The sequence below is a fragment of the Artibeus jamaicensis genome, unplaced genomic scaffold, assembly GCF_021234435.1.
Source record: "Artibeus jamaicensis isolate MK-2021 breed Jamaican fruit bat unplaced genomic scaffold, CSHL_Jam_final contig_548, whole genome shotgun sequence".
Classification (NCBI taxonomy): Eukaryota; Metazoa; Chordata; class Mammalia; order Chiroptera; family Phyllostomidae; genus Artibeus; species Artibeus jamaicensis.
Genome location: NW_026521883.1, coordinates 198,875 through 215,733, shown reverse-complemented (window position 1 = coordinate 215,733; position 16,859 = coordinate 198,875). Strand labels below are relative to the sequence as shown.

Below are 16,859 nucleotides of genomic sequence, written 5' to 3'. Positions count from 1 at the left end.
CAGAACAGTGAGTGGTGCTGCCCTTGGATGATTTGCCCGACACATGTTATATAATTGCACGTTAAAATAAGAGGTGCCAACTTCCTGTTATAAAATAAAGTAAGTCACAGGGATGTAATGTACAGCATATGGAATGTAGTCAATAATATCATCGTAACTTTGCACAGGAACAGATGATTACTAGGTTAATTGCAGTGATCATGTGGCAAGTTATACAGGGCCAAAAATAGGCTTGTAGTTGTTAGTATGGAGAAAGACATGCTGATTATGAGTATTACAATTGCTTTATTAACTCTGTGTTTCACATACTCAACCTGAAAACCTACTTTTGCCTCACCCTGTATAAATGTTGAATATTATATTGTATACCTGAAACTCATATGATATTGTATGTCAGCTGTACTTTAATTTTTAAAAAAGAATGAAAAGGAAATAAATGCACATTAACACTCAAGTGTGAAGAAACAAAGGAAAGAGTATTGGGTAATGGAACATCAAAGACAAAGAATACAGATGCTTGTTTATTATTTTAAACTTTGGTTAACCTCTCCATTTTGTGGGGAAATTTCCCAATGTTAATATTGCATTAGCCTCACATTCAATTATCTGAAGACTCTTTAACTAGGAGCCCGAGACCAATAGGACTATTTGCACCTTTTCCTCAGTTGCTTTTTGCAGTGAAAGTGACACATGGTTTGGAAGTGGAACATTATAGTTTCCAAGTGCTCTGCTGAGAGTTCGTGTATCACTTTAACATGTGTTCATTGTGATTGTTTTTAATCAACTATTTTGTGAAGTTGATAGAATAAAATTTTTAGAGTTTATAAATCTGACCACTTTAGCTATGCTAGTGTGTTTCAGAATAAACCTTTTGGATGCCTTACAACACATGTGCTTTGGCATTTATGTACAAGTACTGACATAGCACTGTTTTAGCTACAGCTCTCTGTAAGAGATAAGCTGTGTGTGATGAATACCAGGGGGAGACTTATTCTTAGGTTTAAATTACACTTTGTGTGTTAACCTCTACAGCAGCAGCTCTCGTAATAAAGTGGCTTTTGAGGAATGAGTGGGACTTCAGCACATCCAGAGTTCTAGCTGGCTTGGGGGGGGTTGTGTGTGTGTGTGTGTGTGTGTGTGTGTGTGTGTGTGTGTGATGCATGCTTATGCTCGCCTTTCATCCCAGTTCTGTTTTTGATAAAGGTAGTAGTTGCTTTTATAGTTCTGATTCTGTTCTGTTGCTTTTGCTTACTCACAGTGCCTTGCTTTTGTGTATGTTTTTTAGTTCCTACTGCGAGTTCATATTCTTAGAATTTTGCCAGCGGCCATTCTGAGGCCAGAGTTGAGGGTGGGCTCCCTGGGGAGGAATTACCTGTGCTTCCCCCTGGTGCCCGGAGGCACTCCTGACCCCTCCTGACCCAACCCCCTGGACAACTGGAATTGCAACTCTCCACTTGAGGTGTTTTGGACCTCAGGCTACTTTGGGCCACAAACTTATGTAAGGTCTGACTTGTGATTATGAATTCTTGTAGGTGCAAGAGCCTTCTGTCTTCCCTTAGAGCCAAGACTGAGGCAGGCAGTTGCGTTTATAGTCCTAAGGTGTCAGTTTAATTTTAATCCTCCCAAACACTGAGGGTGTGGTTTTTTGGTGTGGCTTATTAGACACCCTACTTGGGGCAGGCCCTGGGCTTTTTGTTTGTCTGTTGTTTGTTTCCATCTCTAGCACCACTGTGAGACTGGAAACACAAGCTTAAGTCTACCTGGCCCAGCAAAACCACTTGTAGTCCCCTGCTTACTTCTTAGGATTCCCGCCTTCACTTAATATTTGGCTTCTAATATTTCTTACTAACCAGACAGGTCATATCTAACTATCTATTTTTAACGTTTTATCTAATCTTTTTAATTTCCAGTGTCTAGATCAGTCAGAATACCTACTTGGGACAACCCTCCTCTCCACCCCCAAAGTGGAACTCTTCAGTTAATTCCTTTTTTTTTAAGATTTTATTAAAAATAAAAATAAAGTCTTAGGGAGGGAGGGAGGGAGGGAGAAAGAGGGGGAGAGAGATCGATGTGAGAGAGAAATGCCACTCTGTTGCTTCTCTCTCGCTCCCTGACTGGGAACAGAACCCATAGCTCAGGCATGTGCCCTGACCAGGAATAAAACCGGTGACCCTTCCCTTTGAAGGATGACACCCAGCCAGCTGAACCACATGAGTCATGGCCCCAGTGAATCCCTAAGATTGCTTTGAACCTTTCTCTACTGAGCCCGCTGCAGAACTGGCAGGCCCTTTTCAGAATTCACATCCGATGCATCCGGACGCCACGGTGCTATGCAGTGCTCACTGTTTGTTCAGAATCCCATTCTAGTCAGGCAACTCTGGTTTCTAGGTCCCTTTTTCCTACATGGAACTAAATTCTAGTTCCCTCTTACTTCTCCCAGTTGTTGAATATTCTGCTCCTTGAAGCAGCACAAGTACCTCTGCCTCTCCATTGGGCAGCTCTTCAGGTGTGTCCTTCCTCATTCTTCCCCTGTTCTGCTTTTTGGATTAAGGGCCCCCAGTGTCTATCACTTCTCGGGCAGTGTGACTCCGGATCTCCATTCCCAAACATCAGGATCTCTGATGTTTCCTTCTGTTTGATGACTGGCTGTCAGCTCCTCAGGCATTACGTATTCAGACCTGCATCAACTATTGCAAGCATGGCGGACGCTTCTTTCCATGCCCTTCATGGCTTTGTGTGAGTGGCTCTGTGGTTCATTACAGTTCACGGAGCTGTAATCACGTCTTTCCTCCTCACCCCTGTTCTCCCTGCCCTCCAACCCTGATCTTTTTCGTGTGAACTGTCTTAAGGCAGCTGTTATTCATCCTCAAATTATGAATAATAAATACTTAAAAAAGGTAAATGATGTGCTGTTATCTCATTCCTTTTGGAATGGGCACAGTAAGCCCCTGATGTGATTCTGTTTATCTTTGCTTAAGAATAATTTACTTGAGTGGAAAATGATCTAGAATCTCAAAAACTCTTAAATTGTTGGTTTAAAAACCTAACACTTTGACTTCATATTTTATCAATTAATTCTGCCTGCAGAAGTTGGTAGTTATTCAGTTATAATTAAAAATAACTAAATCTATTGAATTAATATGCCTCTTGCAGTTATAGTGGCCCTTCAGGTATTTTACAGAGGAGTTTCATTTACTGTCTTTAAGGGAAGAGATTAAAGTACTTAAAAATCTCATTTTATCCAACATTAGATATCAATTGCTATTTTACATTGACTGTATCAATTAGATTTCCTGCCGATTGCAGTCGTCCAGTATATAATATATCAAGAAAATCTATTAATTATAATTTATATTCTTGTTGTAGTAATTTAGAAGACTTTCTAGCAGTGGCAGTAATAGTTAAAGGTGTTTAATTTTCTTAATCCATCTCCACTTATTTTGCTCTTCTCAAAATAACATCTTGGTTTCTCATGTTCCTGTTTTGATTTTGTGACTTTTGATGGTGGGTTCACTAGTTTGTGTAGATTTATTATAATTACATTTATGGCTAGATTTGTTTTAAATTTCAGGCAGTGAATTTGGTGTCTATTTAATAAGTTACTAAGACCATTCAAGAAACTAACTGGACAAGAACACAAAGCATGTGTTCAAAAGTCAGCCGAAGGGCAGTTTCAGTGTCTGGGAATGCGTTTGCCAGTGTTGTTAACCAGGAGGGTCTGGGGGTCAAAGGTATTTTAAGGTTTGCGCTCTCCCTCCCGGGAGCACACCTGTACCTTTTCCTTCCCCCGCATCTTCCCCTCAGGCATGCACCTCCTAAACTCCAGGGATCCCCACAAGACCTGTAACCAGGGGAGCCGTGGGCAGTGGCAGCTTTGTTTGGGACTGACCCCTGAACCTGTCTCCAAGGCCCCCTTTTCTCTGACTCCCCAGTGAACCGACAGAAGCCCCGCCTTGGCCCATTGTTTCTGGAGAGTCAAAGCAGCCCCTGGCCAGGGCCCTTCCTTGTTTCACTGTCTCCAGCTTTAATAAATGTACTCTTAAAATAAAAAGTTACTTTAAGGTTCACACAAAAGGATTTATTCGGTGAATGAGGAAAAACAATCCTTGCCCAGAGATAAAAGAAGTTAGAAGAGTAACAAGTAAGGAAGGTAGCTGAAAACTTCCTTGAAATGATTAAAGCAAATGGAGAGGTGAATTAAGCCTGCTTTATTAATGGCAAAAACGTTTCTTCGTTGATTTTGGTTGGAAGTATGAATGAACTCTAAATTGTATCACATTTTTGGAGAGGACTTTTAATGCTAATATCACTTAGTGACTTGAGATATTATTTTAAAGTATAAACTCACCTTAATAAAAGGACTAAAATAATGGGAAACATTAGTTATTAAACCACAAATGATATTTATTACTTGCCTTGGTCTGTATAGTTTCAAAGCTTCAAAACCACTTGCATTATTAGTTTTAGATAATCTAGAAATATGAAGATCTAGAAATATGAATATCTGTATGTTCTTTCTTTGGGATTGAAAATAGGGAAATAATCCTCAAGAAGAGAATATTTTAGAATATCTCCTTTTAAAAATCCTTAATGGGTTTCACAGGAGGATACCTGACTTGTCTGACCTGGTGGCAGCCCCATCTGGCAGGTGAGCACCGACTGTGGGAGGTGCCCAGAAACACCGTAACGCTCCTTCTGGTTTAACATGCGCTGACGGTGGAGGGAAGGCTTTGATGGTGTGGGCCCTGAAGGAATGTTCCTAGGATCGGCGTGTTTTAACATGCACCTTCTGAGAAGTATCTTCGGGTTGCAAGGACTGCCTCAGTGCGTTCATTTCACCTGACAGGCTCTGATCGCTGATGTATGTTTCCTCCTATTGGAGAAGGGAGCACAGTGTGGGAGGAATACAGGCTCTTAGGCTGGACTGCCTGATGCCAAATCCCAGTTCTTCATGACCTGAGGCAAGTGAACTCACAGCTTAGTTTCCCATTCATAATACGGGATGATAATACTACCTCCTTCTTATGGTGGTTTTGAAGAGTAAATCAGTTCGTATATGTTAAATCTTTCAGCTAGTGCATAGCACATAATAAGCATGCGTTATTTTAATTTTGTTAACCTTTCAGCTTTTTTTGCTGTTACTATTATCATGTTTCCTCTGTTCAGTCTATAAAAATGGATCAGTAATTCAAAAGTGGTCCACTGAAGTAAAAAATGAATGACAAAAATAGGAATAAAACACTGTAGCTCAAAATAACATCATAAACACAGTGAACAGAAACTCAATATAATTATAGAATTTGAATCTTAATGCCCAAGGACCGGTGGATCTACAGGTTGATGATGTCACTCAAGCAACAGAAAAATAAAAATTGTGAATAGAGAGGACTAGTGACTCTGAAAAATGGATTTTACTTGGCTGGTGATTTATTTGTCCACAGTCTCCGGTGCTTTTCCCATTATGAAACTTGGTCAGCTCATGGCATGGCTTTTGAGTCATTTTCAAGCAAAGTACAGAGGAGGCTTCTCAGATCAAGTACACAACAGTGTTTTCCAGGGTGAGATTGATAAATTTTTTGCTAGGGACCCAGAATAGAGTAAAACCTCAGAGACATCCAAGTTTCATTCATCATAACAAAAGCAGATTTGCTGAGAAGTTTGCAACGTCAACCTCAAAGCCAATGGCAAACGTAGTCATAGGGCAAGAGGAACAAACTTACAGAAAAATCCCTCTATTACATGCTACCCTCGCTTGGCACATCATATCCGTGGTGCAGTATGGGAGCACAGCCATGTGTGTGCAAAGGAATATTGTACATTATAGTTTATTGAAACCACTGATATGACTCAGCCCTTAGCATATGTCTGATAACACGTATGAGGAAGAAATGTTCAACGATTTTTCATCGAAAAACTTTGCTTCAGAAAGAGAGAGTTTTTAGTTGCTTATTTTGTGGACTCTGATGTTAGTATTAGGGTCCTTGACATTCCTGACGACAGAGCGCCGCCGGTCAGCAGGCAGCCGGGAGATGCGCTGTACAGATAGTCGCCGCACTCCTCCTCCTCCAAGAGGGCGGGGAAGGCACCATGGCTACAGGTCCGTTTTCCACTGGCCTGTGTGAAGATGTGTTCAGCAAGTAAATATCTCAGCTTTTCTACGTTGAGTTTTGCTAGCTGTCAAGATATTTTTGAAATAAGCTGTGAAATAAAGTATTTGTTCATGGTCTTGTTGTGAGTAAAAACCATTTCTGGGACATCACTTGATTTAATCAGGTGTTATTTCACATAAGCATGTTTTGTCTTTTCTGATTTTTCTCTTCCTAGTCAATGACAGAAATCAAATGCTGAGAACGTTTAAAAGCTGGATGATGATGCTGACCACTTGATCACCAAGAGTTTGACTCTTGTCTGGCATACAGTGAATTTCATTTCCAAAAAAGCAATAATATATTGAGCATATGTAAAAATCTGAGGCGAGTAAACACAAAACAGTGAAGAAGCCATTCACCACTTTCTCCCAGGTTGAAACATTCCATTTCCTGACTTTAAAGGATGATTTAGGTTGGTAATAGATGCTAAAAGAAACCTTCAAGAAGTTTATCCATAATACCTGGGTTTATTTGTAAGGCCAATATCTGTTCTACCTGCTGGAACAAAACATTGGGTCCATTGGCAGCTCTCCATATCACAAGAAGTTACAATGTTTTAATTTATTTGAATTAAAATATATTTGAACGTGGATGTAAGGATGTGCTGGTAGGGAATACCTATTATTAGTTTTTTTAAATATTGTGTTTTATTGATATTCAAATATTATGATGAACATATAAAATTTTTTGATGACAGTCATCTGCATGGACCATATGCCCACTGAGTGAACTCATAGCTGGCAGAATTTGAGATGCACTGCCTTAGACATGGGAGAGCTATTATTGTAGTCTGGTGTTCAGTCTGTGCAGGCAGAGCTTCCTTTGGGAACTATTTATTCATCTATAAAAATGAGAATAGCCAGGCAGTGTCACTCACTAAAGTATTATGACTTACTAAACCGATAGACTTTTTAAACTGAACGGCTCCTTTGAATGTCGTAGACCCTATAAGGCCGGAGGAGGTGAGAGGAGACTTGCGCGGAGTGTCCCATCCGCCCGTCCTCCGGAGGCGTGCGTCTCCCCTGTAGCTCACCTGGAGCACTGGAGAGTCTCTCTGGACTCTCCCTGGTGGGGGGTGCAGCAGGTGAAGCCGCCATGACGTGGGAAAGGAGGGCAGGTCCAGTGCCGGACAACTTGGTTCCATTCTCTGCGGTTGAAACTCACGTAAGGTTTACATATTTGTAAGTCAAATCTGATGGTTTCTCTTTCCTGTAACCTTTATATTGTTGGTTTTCTTTCAGGCCATCAAAGCCAAAGAGGAAAAATATTTAAAACTTTTCATAAATAGACTTTTAATTATTTGAAGTCAGCTACTGATCCTCCTCTAAGATATCACTTCCAGGGCAAAATCGCCCCAGTTCTGTCAACCCTCCTTACTGTCCACGTCTCCTCCTCTGCGTCCTGTGTCTGCATCCAAGTGCTCTTCGGAGCAGTCGTGCCCCACCTGCGTCGATCGCTGTGTGACTTTGTTCTGTTATGGAAGAGGTAGTGTGTACTGAGGCAGATCGACTGCGTGCCAGGTGTGGGCTTGGCGCACTCCTGTGTTATTTAACCTGTACAGCTTCGCAGGGAGGCTTGATTACTGACAGTGCACTGATAAGGTAACTAGGACTCAGATACTAGGTAAATTGCTCCAGGTAACTTGCCCAGGAAGTAGCAGAGCTGTGTCTCCTGTTCCCTTTCATACTCCACTGCACCGTCCGCTCATATTGCACAACCTTTGTTACACTTAGCGCCTCAACCACATCCTTTTTTGAATTAAAAAAAAGTATTGCATGGATTCTGAAAACCTTTAAACTATACAGAAATGTATGAAGAAAACTCAGCTCTGCCCCAGTAACTCTGGCAGTAGTGTGAATTGTGATTGCTTTTTACATTCTTGTTCCACCACTTAATTTCTGTACTTAAATAAAATGGATTATGAAAATGTACCTGTTTAATTGGAAGGCTTGAGCAAGTTAATATATGTAAGTGACATGTAGAGGGGTGTCAGGAGCATAGTAAGAACTCAAATGGTAGTTGCCCTTATTTATACAAACACACGGATGTTCAGGTATGTGAAAAAAGGTACAATACAGTCAACTAATGTTTGACAAGTTGGGCCAAACAATAGGGAAAGGATGGTCTTTCAAATGAATGGTTTTGGAAAAACTGGACAGCCACACTCAAAAGAATGAAGTTGGTCCCTGTCATACACCAGTCATAAAAATTAATTCAAAATGGGTTAAAGACTTAACCCATGTAAGACCTGAAACCATAAAACCCCTACAAGAAAGCATAGAATAAAAGCTCCTTGACGGTAGTCTTGACAGTGATTTTTTGGATATAACACCAAAAGCACAAGCAACAGAAGCAAACAGGTGGGACTATATCAGACTGAAAACCTTCTGTGCAGCAAAAGAAACAGCAGAATGAAGAGGCAGCATATAGAACAGGAGAAATATTTGCAGACCACATGTCAGGTAAGGGGTTACTCTCCAAAAATACTGGGTTGGCCAAAAAGTCGGTTAGTTTTTTTGTGTATAATAAAAGACACATTTTTCATTTTCACAAATAACTTTATTGATTCAGTTATTTTGAGTAGGTCAGCTGTCTCCCAGGTGTTACAACGTTGATTGTTCTCAATTAATGTCTCGATTTGATTACTGTCAACATCAACTGCTCTACCTGACTGTGGAGCATCATTGAACAAGAAGTCTCCAGCATGAAACTTCACAAACTACTTTTGACACATTTGATCAGTCACAGCTCTTTCTCCATACATTGCAGGAATCTTTGTGTTTTAGTTGTGCTTTTACCTTTCTTGAAATGATAAAGCATGTCAAAAATGTTGCATGTTTTCTTCCATCTTCAATACTAAATAGCCACACAATTTTGATGTTTTTTTTAAATGCACGCTGATATGACAGCTGTCACAATGCAGTCTAACAAAATTGTTTTGAACGAAGTTAGAGACAACTAAGCACTACTAGAGCCATCGTACGGAAAAACCAAACACACTTCTTTGGCCAGCCCAGTATAAGGAACTCACACAATTCAAATTCAAAAAGACTAATGATCAATTTTACAAAGAGGCAGAGAACCTGAATAGGCTTATTTTCAAAGAAGACATACAGATGACCAACAGATACAGGAAAAGATGCTCAGCACCACTAATCATCAGGGAGATATAAATCAAAGCTCTGATGATATGTATGGCTCTCATCACACTTGTTATCACCAAAAAGACAAGAGGGAAGTATTGGTGGGGATGTGGAGAAAAGAATCCTGATACACTGTTGGTGGAAATGTAAATTTTCACTGTAGAAACCAATATGGAGATTTCTCAAAAAATTAAAAATAGAACTGCCATATGATCCAGCAGTCCAACCTCTGGGTACTTATCCAGAGGAAATGAAATGGCCATTGTGAAGAGATAACTGCACCCCCGTGTTTCCTGCCGCATTATTTACAGTAGCCAAGACATAGTATCAAACTAAGTGTCTGTCAGTGGATGAAAGGATAAAGGAGATGTGAGGTGTTATTCAGCCACAGAAAAGGGGACTCTGCAATATGAAACAACATGAATGGATCTTGAGGGTGTTAGCAAAGTGCAGGACGTCAGAAAGACAATTACTGTATGATGATCACTTATGTGTGCAATTCTGAAAAGCCGAAGTCATAGAACCAGCAGAATGGTGGTTTCCAGGGTGCGAGAGATGAGGAAGTGGCCGTCTTCTATGCAGCATGTGACTGTAGTTAACAATCCTCTGTTATATACTTCAGGGTTGCTAAGAAAGTAGGTAAGTGTTCTCACTATAAGAAATAGTAGTTACGTGGGGTGATAGATGTGTTACAATGAGCCTTTCGTGGTATCATTTTGCAATATATACATGTATCAATCACCACATGCACCTTACACTTACACAATGTTATAGGTCAATTATACCTCATTTAAAATGGGAAAAATAGAAACGTCTTCTCCACATCAGGATAATAAAACTATTCCTTTAAAAAAAAAACCTCAATGAATTAGCTTAACAGTAGTTTATAGATAGGTGAGAATCAGTATGATAAGAAAATATCCAGAATAAAAAGAGATCATGCAGTAGTTTAAAAACTGCTTAACCAATCCAAAAGAAAGCTTAAAAAGTTATTAAAATGGGAATATACCACAGCTAGGACAGAGAGAAAGCAAGAAGTAAGAAGGTAAATACAACGGTTATATCTAATGAATTAAATGCAATGGTCTTGGTGTTCCAATTTTTTTTTTGCAAAAGAAAGGATACATATATGTGGAGTTTTTTAAATTTCCTGTCTTTTTTTGCAGTACCATTTAGTCCACGTGTGCCCCCTCCCTCCACAGTCACAGTCTCCACACTGTCGTCCGTGTCCGTGCGTCCTTTTTCCTTTTTGCTCATCGTTCCCTAACCTCCCCGCTCTTAGCTGTCATCCTGCTCTCTGTCTACGAGTCTGTTTCTGTTTTCCTTGTTAGTTCGGTTCGTTCATTAGATAAGCACCCCTATATTCACTGCAGGGTTGTTTACAATCACCAAGGTGTGGAAGCAGCCTAAGCGTGCATCAGTAGATGAGTGGATAAAACAACCGTGGGACATTTACCCAGTGGAATACCACTCAGCTGTAAAAAAGAAAACTTTACCCTTTGCGTTAATATGGATGGACCTGGAGAACATTTTGCTAAATGAAATAAGCCAGTCAGAGAAAGACAGTACCATGTGGAATTCTTTAAAAACAAAACAATGACAGGGGCAGTCTGTGTTTAATGTCCTCAACCTGCTTTGATCACCCAGAATTTATCATATTCTTTTGTATCACTGTATGTCAGCGTACTGAATTTTTTTCTTTTTATAGCTGCACAGTATACTAAATTCAGTGGACATGTTCAGCTGTTCCCTTACTGATGGGTATTTAGGTCATCTTCATGCAATTACAAATACTGGTGTAGGGAACAGTCTGTATACACGTCATTATTTGTGGGAGCCACAAGCAAAAATCATTATTTGTGAGACATGACTGTCTGAACCTACACATAGACATTTACATTTGTCTCTTGAAAAATATCTTATCTCGGCTGATTTGGCCTGTTTTTATAATGTACTGTCATTGGGTAGATTTTGCTGCTGTGATCCAGTGGCTTCATGGTCTTTGGTTTTATGTCATTTTTTAAAATTATTATCAACCTACCCTCCTTGACATCTTGAAAATGGTGTATTTAAAAAGGTTGAATTCAGAATGCTTTGTTTAGTGTAATTCACTTCTGTCATTTCTTTGTCCGTCAGCCATCAGAGGACTCCTGTTAGATGGAAACTGACCTCTTAGGCACAGTCAGCTGCCCAGCTGTCAGTGGTCCTCTACCCCTATCCCTCCACGGCACACACAGCAGGGCCGCACCTCATTCGATGCCTTCATCAGAGCTTGCTAGGAAAGCAGTCATTTAGTGAGTAGACTTTGCTACCCAGTCTGGAAGAATGATGAGTTACTCTACATTTGGGGAAACTTGAGATATAAACAACAGATGTCTCCAGTGTGGGAAATGTCTGAAAAATGTCTCAGAATGCCCACAGGTTTGTACGTGCATGTGTGTGTCACTTTGATTCTGTTGGGCTGGCTTCCACGTGACTGGCATGAGCACTTCCACATTCCTATTTGGAAATTTTTTTCTCAAGATCAAATTTAATATAATTGGTTAAAATATATTTTCAGAATATTGGGTTGATTTAAACCATTAAAACTGGTTGCATGAAGGTGAAATAAAGTACAAAAATAATTTTCCGTGTCTGCTGTGCTATTACTATGCAGTGAGCATGTAACATGACCCAACTAAACATAGGGCTTTACTGAACATAGTAAACGGTGAGAACATTCAGTTCTGTGCACATTTGTATTTGTTCTTCACCTTTTAAAGATTTTAGAGGTTAAAAACTACATATGTCCCTTGATTTGAACCTTTCAAGAATTCTAAAGTGACAGAAATCAGATTATTCTCATTTTCTACTTGAAAAAACTGAAGCACAGGGAAATAAAATAACTGCTCAGAAAAAGGAGTGATTCGTTCCAACCCTCAGGAGCGTCACGGAAACCTGCACAGGAGAGGCCACCGTTACCCAGGGCTTCCCGTTTAGTTAAGGGCTGACTGTTAAGAGGCCCAGCAGTCAGCCGGGGCAGGGAGGCAGGGAAGAGCCCAGAGGGCTTGGAAAGCAGAGTGGCTTAGTGGGAGGCTGGGCCAAAAGGGTAACGTGAGTCCAACACCTCGTGAGTCCTGAGTGCCAAGTTCAGGAATTTGGGCTTGCTTGCATCTGTGACAGTGGGAAACCAGCTGAGAGAATTCGAGGAAGGAGAATGACTCCCATGGGGCCAGAAACAGAGTAGAGACCTGCTGCTGCTTACTGTTCTGAGGCTTGGTTGTTTGACACCCGCAAATGTGTCCGTGCCCACAGGAAGGACAGCCATATGCTAGTTGTTCGTGTTCACCACCCACTTTGTAAGAGGGTTTTCCTCTGAGTGAATGCCTCCTGAACACGGTTAACGGCCAAGTTCAGAACCAAAGTGCATGGTCCTCTCTGCAGTCCTAGCCTCGCCCGCAGTGGGCATGTTCTGTGGGGCCCGTCCCGCGGAAGCTCGGGTGCTTTTCTCAGCTCACCCCCGTAGCAGTTGCTCTTCGTGGGAGCTGGATTGTGTGATCCTCACACATGCGTATTGGGTGTAACAGATTGATAGGGGTATCTTTTACTTTCCAGAAATTCACATGTGAGGATTCTAATCTTAAGGAATTCATGCCCACTAAAATTCAAACAATGTTGAGCATTTATTCTGTCCCAGGCACCTGTCAAGGTGGGAGGAAGGAAGAGTAAGGTTAAGTCCCCAGGCAGGTTTTATGCAGCATCATTTACTTCCATGAATTTGTTTGTCAGCCCTTATCACAGTGCTTGGCTATTCTTACTTGCAGGTCTTATCACTGTGCGTGCCTTCCGCTCCCACAAGGTACCCTTTTCCCTTGTTCTGTCTGAATCCTGCTACCTTAGCATCCTCCTGAAAAGCCACTTCTTCCTAGAATTCTTATCCAACTCTTCCAAGCCATTGTCAGTTTAATTCAACAAACCCTTGTGGAGTATTCTGTTCGGTACAAGGTCCTGTGTGAGTAACCTAGGGACAGGAGCTGTACCTGACTTCACCTTTACAACCTCAGGACTGGGCATTGCAGAGTCTCTGAATGTGTCTTATAAGGAAGTAAGGGCTTATGTTCTCTTGAGGTTGCAAAGACTTAACCAGCAGTTAGGGCAGCACAAGTGGCCTGTGTGTTCACTTTTATGGGAACCGGAGAGGGTAGAGACTGGACACAGTGGTCAGGGTGTGGCCCTGCTGCCTGTCTCTTTAGAATGTGGCATTGGCTCACTCAGCCAAAGGTCACCGAGTGCCCACCACAGTCAGCAGCTGTCTGGGCCCTGTGGATGTGTGACATTGAAATGGTTTAAATGCTTTTAAAGCAGGGAGAGCATTTCTGGGAGATTTGTTTGACTCGTGTGTTTCACAGAGAGTGTGGTGGGTGTTCTCTAGCACTCACTAAGGGACAGAAGCCCCTTCAGCTGTAGGTTTTGGAAAGTCCTGTCTTCCTTCCTGCTCTAAGCAGGTCTGTCCTATCCCACCTGTAATGCCATGTACTCTACCAAGACTTTGGCTTCTGACTTATTTCCAGTAGCCACTGGCATGGTGGCTCACTGTCCTGGGGGGCGGCGGGACCTGGCGAAAGCCCGGGCCATCTTGGAAGCCTGTCCGTTTGCTGATGGCTGTTCGACTATAGCCAGCTGAGTCAATAGTAGAAGGTGTTGGTGGTTTCTTAGGTTCTTTAGAGGCCAAGTCTGTGTAAGTGGCGTATCGAGGAACTGCGGTCAGAAGAAAGCAGTAAGGACGTGAGGGAAGCAGGAGAGAGCCAGAGAGGCAGCTGCTTCTAGCAAAGTCTAGCCTTTGCCTGATCCCCATGGGACCACAGAGTTGCCCACTTTGTGGCAGGGCTCAGCCTTTTTTCCTTATTTATGGGTATTTATCTTCCAGTCGGTTCCGAACTAGGTGGCCCAAAGGACCTTGGAAAAGGGCTCCATTGTGAACCCTCGGCAACCATCCCCGCCCTGTGAGGCTTCACTGACACGGGTGGTCTTTATACGGAGAAGTTGACGCTCGCACTGGTTAACATTAGTGAATCTCTTTCCGTTCACAAATGGAGTTACCTGCCTAGGAAGATAGTGGTATAATATTTATACAGCACTTTGAACTTAAAACATCGTTTATTTTCTTAGTTTGCTGTTTCCCTGCAAAAACCATGTTAGGTAAGTAGATAGTCATTAATGTTTTACAGCTGAGAGTATAGTGATATATGAAGGGTAAGTGACTCCAGGTCAAGTAGCAGCAGTTTCTGCTGGGTGTTCTGTCTAACCCTTGCAGCTGTCCTATGAGATGGCACTGCCACCCCCGGAAGTTGGGATGCAGGCAGGGCAAGTGGCGTGCCCATGTCCCTAGAGCTGGTACCCAGTGGACCCTGTGCGGCTCCACCTCTGCTTTAGCCCCGCATGCCCCACTGCTGCTGGGTGGGCTAGGCAACGCCAAGTCCAAAACCCAAGTTCGGACCCCTGCAACTCTTGGAAAGAGGCCTCTAAGTATAAACGAAGGGCCCATCGGTGGGAAATTTTAAATTTCTCAACTGTTTAAAACTAGCACAGCATATCCAGCTGAGTTGTTAAAGCTTGGGGGGGGTTGCTCCCTCAGGAGAAGCCACATTTGTGATATTTTAGTTGTTCAATTTATATTCATCTTGTATTCCTGTCCAGATTGACATGACAGCTTGAGACTCCAGACACTATGTCCCATAATTCCCTTGGTTTTTTCATAGTGAAGCATAAATAAATTATGAGGTAGCACTTTGAGAATTTTTAATTAATTTAGGTTGAGAACACCACAGGGTAATACTATCTCAGGCATCTCGAGTGCCGGAGAGGACACGGTGTTCTGGCTCAATAGCTCACTCGTTTGGCGACACCGGTGAGCGCTGTGTGCACAAGGAAATAGGGAGCCGTGACGGCAGCCAGACTTCGAGGAAGGGCATATTTAGGCCGTTAAAGTTATGTTTTTAGTTAATGGCAGGATAGCTCTGTTTTAAAGTAAGAGCGACCAAAGCAAAGATGTTCTTACACTGTGCTCGTGAACATGATGGTCTTGTTGGGACACCTGTGTGTGAAGTGCTGGAACGCAGTCCTGTCATTGGCCACCTTGGCAAGTTTCGAAACAAGTCTTAGGAAGTTCATTCACAACATTGTCATGTCCAAACACATCTGACCTGTAACATATTATAAGATGCGTATTGGTGGTTAGGATGAAGTCAGTTTGGGTTAGCTAAGAGAAAAACTATCATTCGGTTCAAAATAAAAATTAATTAAAAATGTTAAAAGCCAGGGGAGCAAGGGGCGGGGGAGGCTGGGATGGGAAAAATAGACAAAAAACTGTACTTGAAAAATAACTAAATAAAATTAAAAAAAAAATGTTAGAAGCCAGGTGTGATTCTGGGGAAAGCGGATACCTCAAAAACATTTATTGAAAATAAAGATGAACTTCAGTTGTGCCATGAATATTTTAGCAAAGATTTTATTTTGAGGCTGGGTCTTCAAGTTAAAGACCCAGCCTCAGCATATGTGGAACATATATGAAACATAACATTTTCTTATGGAACATACATTGTACAGAGTTATAAATTAAAAAACTTGAGAACGTTATGGGAATTAAGTAATATATAAAATAAATGAACTTACTAGTTGGGCTCGGTATACCTTAAGTAACAGAAGATTCTATTTCAGGTAGGCAAATATCAGACAGGTCTCCCCTCCTTCATCCCATATGCACTGATTAATATAGGTCATACCTTTTAAAGTGACAGGTTTTCGGAACGCGTGTTCTGTCTTCTTGCCCGTAGCCTTTATCTTCAGACTTGTCCTGGTGTTTGCTGTTAAAGGTACAGATGCCTGCGCAGTTCCATAGGATGCTCTGCATTATTGTGTGCTATTTACTCTGAAAAACATTGAGGGAGGGGGTGTTATTTTCCCCTTCAAAATATGAGTTTAAGTGTTTTATGTTCTCCTTAATAATAACCTGCATATGTAGGGCCCTGTTACAATAATATGTAGCAGGCAGTCAAGGACAAATAGGGTATGATTTAACCAAAATTAGCTTTATAGCGAATAAGTATGTTTTCTACTGTAGATGTGCACAACTGTCCTATAAAGCAGTGTGCACTGTGTGTGTGTGTGTGTGTGTGTGCACTAAGAACTGTTCTAGGTCCTGGTGGTACAAGTAGTGAACTTCATAGAAAAAGTTCTTACCCACTCAGAACTCACTTTCTAATGTGAGCTGGGAGCAAGACAGTAAACCAGTAAAATAAATATCAACTATTAAGTGCCCAGAAGAAAATAAAATAGTATTAGAACTAGATTACCACTACAGTAATACTAATATTTAATGTTACTAGGAGCGCTATAATTCGAGAAGATGACTTGGTTAAGTTTAAGGCTGTCAGCACTTCAAGTGTACTGGTTTCTATCCCCCAAACCCTCCTCAAGGCTTCCTGAATATATGCAAAACAGAGTCCTGTTTCTACCCGTGGAGACTGAACTGCCACAGAAGTTCCCTCCCCCCACCTCCCCCTGCTGTAAACAACTGCAGCACTGCCAA

The 16,859-nt window shown here is 41.6% G+C and overlaps 1 protein-coding gene across 1 annotated transcript in view; it reads left to right on the top strand.

The window, feature by feature from the left end:
* PELI2 (pellino E3 ubiquitin protein ligase family member 2) overlaps positions 1 to 16,859 on the top strand; it is a 162,110-nt gene that overhangs the window by 105,725 nt on the left and 39,526 nt on the right. The window lies entirely within an intron of this gene.